This window comes from Haemaphysalis longicornis, unplaced genomic scaffold, assembly GCF_048455015.1.
Source record: "Haemaphysalis longicornis isolate Haplotype H1 unplaced genomic scaffold, Haemaphysalis longicornis Haplotype H1 scaffold_15, whole genome shotgun sequence".
Classification (NCBI taxonomy): domain Eukaryota; kingdom Metazoa; phylum Arthropoda; class Arachnida; order Ixodida; family Ixodidae; genus Haemaphysalis; species Haemaphysalis longicornis.
The window spans coordinates 11299853-11307962 of record NW_027526257.1 but is presented as its reverse complement, the minus strand read 5'-3'; the positions used below and the strand labels follow the sequence as shown (position 1 = coordinate 11307962).

The 8110-nt window shown below is 48.5% G+C and overlaps 1 long non-coding RNA gene across 1 annotated transcript; it reads left to right on the top strand.

Moving 5' to 3' along the window:
• The first annotated feature begins 616 nt into the window (after window positions 1-616).
• On the top strand, window positions 617-3906 carry LOC144165755 (uncharacterized). Its single transcript, XR_013321504.1, has 4 exons — window positions 617-1000; window positions 1547-1690; window positions 1772-1855; window positions 2054-3906. It is a non-coding gene; the product is annotated as an uncharacterized LOC144165755 (long non-coding RNA).
• The last annotated feature ends 4204 nt before the right edge of the window (window positions 3907-8110 follow it).

Genomic DNA, 8110 nt, shown 5'->3' with positions numbered 1-8110 from the left:
AAAAAACGTTTCACGAAACAGTGCGGCAGGTATGTTTGGGTAATGATACTCATTGCCTCACTCCCTCGCCTTCGCTATTTTACCGTAGAACGCACCGCTGGTCTGGCAACCATTCAGCCAATTTTACCGAATGGGGGCTTTTAAGTGCGAATGCACTTTATAAGCGACCCCAAACCATCCACCGCCGGCGGCGGCGGCGTCGGCGGCGTCCGCAGTGCTCCTCCATATTTAAAAAAGAAACAGCATCCGGCGCCAGGTTTCGATCCGAGGACTTTGCGGCCGCAGCGCGACGCGCTACCGACTAAGCTACGGACGCCAGGCTGATATCAGTGTGAGTAACGCGCCTTATATCTTTAACGCATTCAAACTACGTCGTCAGCGGCGTGCGTTGGCGACTCAGCGGCGTTATAGCGGCTTGATAACTGCGTGGTGTACACGTGATACTACAAACCCGATGGAAGAGATGGAAGAGAAGGCGGCGAGGCGGTGGGCTGCGGGGGCCGAGCGCAAGCGCCGCAAGCGGGCCGACAACCGTGCATTCGCACTTTCACATTCTCCCCCTCGGGGAAATGCGGGGGAATTTTTTTTTGTTGTTGGTAACTGATGCGTCAATACGGGGTATTCATTGACGCGCAGCGCGCGGTGCATTGTGGGAGAGTTCGCCATTTTGAAGTCCTCGGTCAGTCGGCGCAGCACGGGAAAAACGTTTACGGGAGCACTCTGGCGAACCCATCGTGATCGCGTATTCTACTACTACGTGCGACAATGGTTTACTGTGCGATAGTCGGTTGCACCAGCCGTACGCAAACCAAAAAGAGGAAAATGGAAAGCAACAGCAAAGATCCAGGCTTCTTCAAAGTCCCGAAAGTGCGCACAACGGAGTGTGAGAAGACGAAGCTCCTGTCGGAAAAGCGTCGTCGCGAGTGGCTCGCGCGGATCAGCCGGCCGGGAACCATGGACCCCGACAGGTACCGAGTGTGTTCAAGACATTTTCTATCGGGTACGTAAGCGTCATTTCATCAATTTAACACCGTGTGCGAAAAAAAAAAATGACCGAGTGGCAACACCACTGTGTTCGCGACATGGCGAAATCGCGAAGCTTTTCAAGGAGGCGCCTTTAAGCTCTATCTACGGCGTAGCGGGGAAGAAAAATATATATCGAGGAGCTAATTTGTGGGAGCTTATGTTCGCGACAGCTAATTGGCAGTGAAATGATAAAAATCGTCAGGGTAGCCGCTTTGGAAACAGCGACGCATTAATCGTTGCATGGCATGCGAAAAAAAAGGAGAGTGGCTCGCGGGCAAGCTGTCGTCCAGGCTGCACGTCAAAACCACGAAACTTCCGAGGACATATCGAACCCAGACTGCAAAAACGCTGTTGGAGTTGGAGTAAGTCACACCCAAGTGAAACATTGAGAAGAAACAGCTGTGCATGTGTATGCATTTCAACGCCCCCTTTTCTCGGACGCTGGTTCACTTGCCAAGCTCTGCGACGAGTGTAGCCATACATGTGTGTGTATCTAAACGCCAATTTTTCTGACACGCAGGTTCACCAGCCAAGCTTTTTGATGAGTGTAGCCCTGACTGGGCTCCTTCGCTTCACCTGGGCTATGAAGCAAAGCCTGCCAACGAGGGCAGGTACAATCGCCTGAAAACACGACGCACTCAGAGTCAGCAACAAGTTTCTGCAGGTGAAAAGTGTCTGATATTTTACATCCAATTACATTTCACTGTAGAAACAAGGTACTAGGATGCCTTTCTTTCAAATGCAGTTGCAAGTGTGGACATCCCAGCTGGGGCATTTGTGGACGAGGAGCCAGCTGTGGACGAGGAGCCAGCCCTGGAACTCTGCCACAGTAAAAATTTTCTTCAGAGGCCTCTCGCAGCCCATAACCTGATTCTATCACGTTACATTTACGAAGTGTAGTCTGAATAACATACTGTATTATCAGCTGATGCGCTCTTTCCTGGCATGTGAAAGTAGCCGCTCATTTTAAATTCTACATAATGAGCTTCTCAACTGATTGTCTGTTATGCATTTCTTTTCTTGCTAGGCATCAGCTGCCAAACAGATATGACAGGCAACGACATCCAGCAGCTTCAAGATGCGGCGGCCAATCTGCAGAACGAGCTCACAGATGTCAAGACGAAATTGTTAGCATCCAATTTTTCGGAAGACAGTCTTAGGGAAGATGATCAAAAAGTGGCATTCTACACCGGTTTGCCTTCCTTTCTGATGTTGTTTTCGTTGTTCAAGCTTTTGAAAGATCACGCCTCGCACTGCTCAAGGAATGCCCTCACACAGTTCGAGGAAATGATGTTATTTCTTATGAGGCTGAGGTTGGGACTCCACACTCAGGATCTTGCATATCGTTTTAATGTGTCACAGCCCACTGCATGCAGAATCCTTGAGAAATGGCTAGATGTTTTCTATGACCGGCTTGGTCCACTTGTGTATTGGCCAGAGAAAGAAGACATTATGAAAACTATGCCAGTTGCTTTTGTTGAGAATTTTGGCTTGAAAGTACGGATAATCTTGGATTGCTTTGAAATTTTCATTCAGAGACCAAGTTCACTAATTACACGGGCAGAGACGTGGTCCCAATATAAGCACCACAATACCGTGAAATTTCTTATAGGCATCTGTCCACAAGGCATGATTACATTCATTTCGAAATCCTTTGGCGGACGTGCCAGTGACAAAGTGATCACAGAGGATAGTGGGGTACTGCATCTTCTGGACAGAGGCGATGTTGTCTTAGCAGATAGGGGTTTCCTGATAGCTGAGAGTGTTGGGATGTGTTGTGCTACACTGGCCATTCCCGCTTTTACGAAAGGAAAAAAGCAGTTGTCCAGCACAGAGGTCGAACGGAAAAGAGAAATTGCCAATGTCCGAATTCACGTGGAGCGAGTCATTGGCATGGTACGAAATAAGTATACCTTACTGAAGCACACATTGCCTGTCGAAATGACAAGGAATTTCGGCACGAATGAATGTCAAATCGACAGGATTGTTAAGGTATGCTGTGCCCTAACGAACTTGTGCAACTCCGTCGTGCCGTTTAATTAAACGTCTCAGTAGATGACTGTGGTATTCAGGAGTGCAGTGATCAGGGGACCTTACTTGCAAATGCCCAACATATGCTGTGTAAAGGTCGTGTGAACATTTATGTTACGTGGAACCTTCTGTTAAGTGTACGTGTAACGATTTTGGTTTTGTAAAGTTACGTTGTGTTATCTCTTCTGTTGTGTGTGAACATTTATTTATATTTGAGTACTGCGACTAAATATGCGATTGCTTGTTTGTTAATGCTTATTTGCCTAACGTTTCACGCTTAACAGCTTTCATACAAGTATGTAAAAAAGAAGTAGCTGGCACGACATATAAACAAAAACCACTTGTAAAATACATTCACTAAGAAAAGACACCATGACACATGGCAAGACATGTAAATGTGTTTATTACGACATCATGTTTGCTGCAAAAGTCAATTTTTCTTAGCAGCATCGCGGCATGAGCTGCAAAACCACAGCTTGGATTTTGGTGCTCTTTTTAAACCTACACAGCTGTAGTGAAACCATTTCAGACGGCAGTTTTCGTTGTCACAAGCAATCATTCGCCCTTCGTCGGGTCCTCCACAAACACAGCAAGTGTCAGCTGCAGTGTTGCATGCATCACTTCCTTGTGGATCCTGGTTGTCGAGCACGACAGCGTTTGATGCAAGCGGTACCAATGGTGCAGTACTCTCTCCAGGTAACCTGTCGTTGCTTGAGGCGCCATGGACCATGTCCTGAATGTTATTGCCTTCAGAAAACCACCGCGCTACAAGCTCTGGCAACAAAACTGCTTTGAAAAATCTTCTTGCTGTTGATACAAGCGGTGAAATAAAGCTGTCATCTCTCTGTATTCTCTGCACATTAATTTCCTGTGCGTTTCACAGTACACAATCTGCATAGTTCTTCTTGCACACGTACATCTGCGCTTGAATTTGGTGGTAGTAGCGGTGGGTTTGCTTCAGCTGCAGCTCACCATCAACTTCTCTCACACAGCTGTTCGTGTCTTTAAGCAAGTCGGTGAGGACTCCATCTCTTCCCTTCCATGGGCACTTTACTTCAACAACACCAGCCCCGCAGCAGCTGCACTCGACGAGCATGTCGGGGGTTGCGGCTAAATATAAGTGCTCCTTAGAAATAAAAAGTCCTGCTTCCTTGAATTGCACGTCAGTGTGACCAGCTGCCATCAACGTTCTGTACTGTCCAAAAGCCACTGCCTCCTTTTCTCTGCCATATTTAACTGAAGGGACTGACAGTTCTTTGGAGTTCGGGAAGCAAATGCGGTTAATCAGGCTCTTGGAGGGTGCATTAAACTGCGTGTGACATACGTCGTACAGTGTCGAGGCAGTAATGCGGCCTGTTCTGTAGGCAAACCAATTTGTGCTCTTTGCTTGGTTTCGCGTGCGTTGCTCTATGCTGTTGATTGCTGCCTCATTGATTTCTAGACTACTGAAAGTCGTCTCGCACTGCTCGATAAGTTCATCGTAACTTTTTTTCGCTGCTCCTTGGTCATAGAGCAGGCGTAGGTCAGCACCATTGCACGTCCTCACAGCTGGCATGTACAAACTGCTGTACTCTGGTTTGGTGCTGAGCACCGCTGGTCGAAGCCCTGAGGAAGTCACAGCACCAAAAAACTCACTCCACTCGTCCGCTGTAGGGGGTGGCGCCGATTTTCTCGCAGGGAGCTGTGGAGGAGCGCACAGATTCTCATCGAGTCGTCGCTTTTTCATTTTTGCGGAAGAAAAACACATTTCAGCAACTGGTCGAGCCTCGATCTTGCGAACATGTGCTGGAAGCCAGGCGTTGTCGCTGTCGGTGCAAGAACGCTCCTCACGTGCCCGTGTCCCACACTCGATGTAAAAGAGTAGTGCAGCAACGTGTGAGCACGCCTCTCCGTTTCCTGCCATGCACGAACAGTGAGCAGCAAGCACCTCGCCGTCGCATCTGGCATGAATCCACACTTTCACAGGCGGGACCGAGAGGCTCTGCGAGTGATTGACCTGCATGCACAAGGAAACAAATGAGCGCTACACGCAATATACCAAAAAAAAATGTAGGACGTCCTACCTGGGTTACGACGACGACAGTTTCCGGGCCTGTTTCCTTCGTCGATGGTTGTCGTACCCATCCGCTGGTCACATAATTATGCCCATCTAGGGCCTTGTACGACTTAAGCTGATTTTTAGTGACAAAGCTTGTCCTCAGCACGAGGAAATCGAATATGTCGCACATGGTAACACGGGGCAAAAGGGCACAGCTTTTCTCGCAGTCCCGGGCGTCAAGCTCGAAAGGGTCGAAGCCGCAGAGATCGACCTTTAGCGCATAGCGCTCTCTGTCTATGTCACACAAGCCACTCATATAGCTGGTATTAATCGCAGCCGACGTCCCTGCCATCGTGTTATCGGCGGCACAATCGCGTTCACGTCACTTGAACGGCACCACAAAAACAAATACAACTTGGGGGCAACCTGCCGCGCACGCGAATGCTTCGAAACGCTCGCTTCGGTGGCGTTGGCGATGCCGCTTTGATTTCCGTAGGACTTCAAAATGGCGTCCGCTTCACGGAGCAGGTGCTCTGACGTCATCTGAATACCCCCTATATGCTGCGGTCCGTGCTCGTTGACGAAAAAAGGGGCAGTTTGCTATCATCGCTGACCTCTTTTACCCTTGGTCGTCAGTATAAAACGTCCACAAATGCAGTGGTAACGTTGAACAGGGCGCAGGCGAGTCGCACACAGCAAGCATGCAGCGGTGCCCACAGAATGTGCTTCAACACACGGCTGGCGAGCCGTGCGTTAGCGTGGCGGGCACATGGTAATAATAAAAAGAAAGACAGCGAGAAAACAAGCAAGCAGCACATCACAGGGGAGGTGTTGGTCGTAGTCGTCGTATGCGCCCGATCGGCGAAAGCCACAGTGCAACGATTAACGGTTTCGTTTTCGGCGCCGGCGCCGACAGCAGATCGCAGACGACAGGGGAGAATATTTCCTCCCCCATTTCGGTGTTTCATAAAAGCCGTACAGAGGGCGCTACGTGTAATTAGCTAAAGGGAGAATCTCGCTGGTCCGGGGGAGAAAACCCTCGAGTTCCTCCTTTTTTCTACCCTTTTTTCTTTGAGTGTAGGCGTGCGTTGGGGCAGTCTCCGAGGGGCTACAGTTCTTTTTTCGTGTAAAAACCGTTGATAATGCTAATAATGTACCAGGGTTTTTATGGGAAAGGTAGCTACGTCATGTATTTACCGTTTGGTCATTTCTTCATCCCATTTGGCCAACCGAGCAGACCGCGCCGTGCTTTAGCGATCGAGCTTGCTATCATGCCGATATTTTTTTTTCTTCGTTGTTTAATGATTTTGCTATCGTACTGTGTCAACTGAAAAAAGAGTGGCGTTCTTTAGGCTGGCCAGCATACGTCACTTCTGCTTTTTTTTCTTTATTATCTTGCTGATTTCTCGATCAATATCGGCATACCGAGGAAACTGCGTCGGGCGTGCGCAAACGTTTCCCGTTTTCTTTTTTCAAATTTGACCCATGCAGCATACCTCACAGATGTCTTAAAACTTCATTCAAGTCAACGAAAAGCGCGCAAATACAAGATTCGCAACCGCAATTTTTAGAAAAGCACCAAGTCACACGGCATAATTTTATTGCGCGATCATTTTAAAACTGCGCACTTCTCGGCGCAGTCAACACCTACAAACATAACATAATACATTTTTTTACATTTAATTATTTACATCTACATTACAAGCAAAAAGAACCAAGAGTATTTAAAGACATGTGGTGCCTGCTAGGCTCCTCCTGCAGTTTTACAAAGCAAGATCATGTGCAGCGGCTTAACTCCAAGTAGCGTGCACCCGCCCTCTTTTTAGCTCTTGAGCGGTTGATCGACTTTACAGAAAAGTGCAAACGGGTGGTTACATAAAAGGCTGTCACCTGGGCTGTAAGTGACTTGGAGTGCTGATCACACCCTACAGCACTCCGCTGTTTTTGTTTGATGATAGCCAGCACATCTATGACACTATCGTGGTGCAGCTCGTGAGTGCTGAAGCAGCTCGTGAAAATATTCTCCAACTGCTCGATGAATCTGTAAAGGCGACCATGGGGGTAAAGCACAACCTCCATTATCCCGAAGCCTTGTGTACTCAGCTGCACCTAGCCTCAAAACGGTGTCTTTTCCCGTGAGTAACAGTGCACAGCATTCCTCACGCTCTGTCTTGAGGACAGTTTTCTTGGCAACATACCCGTAGACATAGAAGATTAACCTCTTGTCGCTTTTTGCAATGATGCATGCAGCGTGGTCTGAACTTATACCGGGCTGCTGCTGAATGTGAGAGAGAGAGAGAGAGAGAACATTTTAATGAGCTCAAATGTGAGAGTGGAACCCTAGTCCGGGAATCCATGCGTTGCCCTCGCCGTCTTGTCCCGTGTCACCAGGAGAGTCTGGTCCTCCGGTTGACAGCTGGTCAACAGTGTCTCCCACAGCTCAGGAAAGGAACAGGTGGAGAGGGGTGGTAGGGCTGGGTTGTGAGCGCATTCCACAATTATATGCTGGAGGGTACCTAGCTGTTCACAAAACTTGCATAGCGCGGTGTACATAGCGCGGAAACAATAAATTCATTCGAACCGGGTGAACGTACGTGCCTGCTGAAGTTCCGCTCCAGACAAGTGCGCGTGCGTGTGCGTGCGTGCATGCGTGTGCGCGTGCGTTGTGTGCGTCTGTACGTGCATGCGTGCGTGTATGTGTGTTCGCGCGTGTGTGTGTGCGTGCGTGCGCGTGTGTATGTGCGTGTGTGTGTGTGTGTGTCTGCGTGCAGGGGCGGATCCAGGTTTTTTCTGAGGTGGGGGTCAGCTCCTATAAGTGATGATGATGATAAGGAGGACGAGGATAGTAACCTTTTTTATTCGCCGCAATTTCATGAAGCCAAAACAAGAAATAGAAAAAAAATCACTTCTAGACTTTTCCTAGACATCTTCATAATTAGACACCTTCTTGGAAGTATAAATTCAAAAATTAAGGGGGTGGTCAGGGCATCCGGACCCCTCCTCTGGATCCGCCAA